The sequence below is a fragment of the Penaeus monodon genome, chromosome 12 (genome assembly GCF_015228065.2).
Source record: "Penaeus monodon isolate SGIC_2016 chromosome 12, NSTDA_Pmon_1, whole genome shotgun sequence".
NCBI classification, from domain to species: Eukaryota; Metazoa; Arthropoda; class Malacostraca; order Decapoda; family Penaeidae; genus Penaeus; species Penaeus monodon.
The window spans coordinates 4,105,527-4,108,026 of record NC_051397.1 but is presented as its reverse complement, the minus strand read 5'-3'; positions in this window follow the sequence as shown (position 1 = coordinate 4,108,026).

The following is a 2,500-nucleotide window of genomic DNA, read 5'->3' as shown; positions in this document are numbered from 1 at the left end:
GAAATAGTTATTAGTTGCGTATTTATTCTGATTATATAGTTTTTTTTAATAATTTCTCCTTTACTTTATCATAAATTGGATATTAAGTGTTTGATTCGCTTTTACATATACCCAATAAATATGGTATACGGGGGTATTTTAAGATTTTAGTTACGGAGAATATCTACGTGATAGAGCGATACAGAAAGGAAGCTGTCGGGCTCCAGAGTGATTGAATGTGTCAAGTCATCAGGGCGTAAGGAGAGTGAAGGGTGTCAAGAGTGACAGGATGAGACACGGACAGGGTGGGCTGATAACGAGAGTGTCAAGAGGAAGCAGTGCATTGCAGTCGGGGTGTCGGGGTGACACGGGGAGCGAGGACGGCGGACTGTCAAGGTGTCAGCATGTCAGAGTGCCTCGAAGGCGGCGTCACACAATGAGGACATTACAGCCTCGTCTGTGTAGCTGGTGACACTCGTGCCGGGGCCGGGGTCGCATCCGAAACCTTGTGGTCGTGGCTTGGTCTTGGGATGTTCGGCCTTTCTCTTTTTTCCTCCCCCCCTCTTCGTCTGTCTGAGTTTGAGCTAACGTTATTGCAGTCTTGCATTAGGAGAATCGTTTGGTATGAGGTTATTTGCATAATTGTTAGAAAGGCTTTATGTGTTTCCCTCGAAGAGCTGACAATATTAGTAATGGCATTCGGACTAAGAGGTAGCTGTACCTGATGCATTATTCCAGGTGGGTGGATGAGCGCCGGCCCCTCCCGCCATCTTTCCACATTAACATGAATTACCAATGAAAATGGCCACGGCGATCCGCACCAAGCGGCAGAATCCGCCCCGAGATTCCCTCGTGGCAAGCATCCTTGTTCCCGGGCGAGGTAGGAGCCAAGATGGAGGGCGAGGGAGCGCCGGGTTAAGGCATTTTCCCGCCACTCCGGCCGGTGATGGATCCCCCGGCTGAGAACACAGGACAGCGGCTAATAGTGTGTGTTGATCTACACCCATGCTGCAGTCGCTGCTTATATCACATCGTCCGTCGGACATTTAGATAAACACGAGTCCATCATGCAAATAAGCCGGCGGGCGAGAGCGCGAGCGGCGATGCACGAGAAATTAGAAATGGTTTACACTCGCGACTCCCATCTCGGGTTACCGTTTTTTGTGCGACTTCAGCGCAGGTTTTGGGATGAATCAACATTATCATCGTGATGGAAGTCCCGATAATTAACGCGATTGGAAACCTACAGGTTTTTCTAAATTGCGTTGACTAATAGACATTACACACATCAACTGTTATATGTCAATTTCGTTGGTGGGCAACTCCGTTCGATTAACATTTCTCTAGGTTGCTTTAAAGGCCGATCGAGCTGACTTTTTCCTCTGTTTCATGTTGCCGCTATACTGCGACATGTTTCACAATATTTCGTTGTTACCAGAAATTAAATCTCAGTAGCATAGGCTAGGATAGGAACTTCACCTCGATTGCCTACCTAGCCACTGGGTAGCCAAGCCAGCCCAAGTCAGTGCTGGTCCCAAGCCCGGATGAAATAGAGAGAATGATTACCTAAAAGGTACCACCGGCACTCTCCGTGGAAAGGAACTGGGGACCCTACTACGTACTCACTCCAAGAGCATCACAACATGAAAAAAATAAGTATCATGCTGTGACCACGGCGGCTCAGACATGAACCTACCGTTAAAGGAAAGGAAGGAAGCATAGGCTACTCTCTCTCTCTCTCACTCTCTCTCTCTCTCTCTCTCTCTCTCTCTCTCTCTCTCTCTCTCTCTCTCTCTCTCTCTCTCTCTCTCTCTCTCTCTCATTTATTTCCCATGAACAAACTCCCCAGAAATCGAACATACTCTTAAAAAAACATCGTAAATCAGTATAACAAAGGAATATTTCAAGTCACCAATTCAATCATGGAACGACAAAAAAATCTACGGGACCACAACCCACATCTCACAAACAGCCCACGTCTGAACAGATGGCCAAGGTGGTAAATAAATTTATATAAACTTAATTTCAGCTCACAAATAGTATAATCACGAGATAGGTCGCTTTATACGGAGTACGGGCTAATTATACACAATAGTATGAATGATAAATCGTTGAATCATCACATCAAGTAGAGTCTTTGAAATTTACAAGTTTATGAAGGATCAGTGAGATTACATATTTTTCATTGTATAAGAAAAGGTGATAAAATGATAACATCACTTTTGCAAGTCTTATGTCATTACAACAATTTACAGATTGGTAGATATATAGTTAGGCATTTTGGTAAGAGGTAGATAGGCTAGTGGAGAGATAGATATTTTGATGTATAGAGATATAGATAAGATAGGCAAGTAGGTAGGTAAATAGATAGATAGATTAATTGATTGATTGATAGATAGGTAGTTAGATACATGGTAGACAGACAGAGAAATACATACATACTTACACAAATACATAATTACACACAAACATTCATGCATACATACATGCATACATACATACATACAGACATACATACATA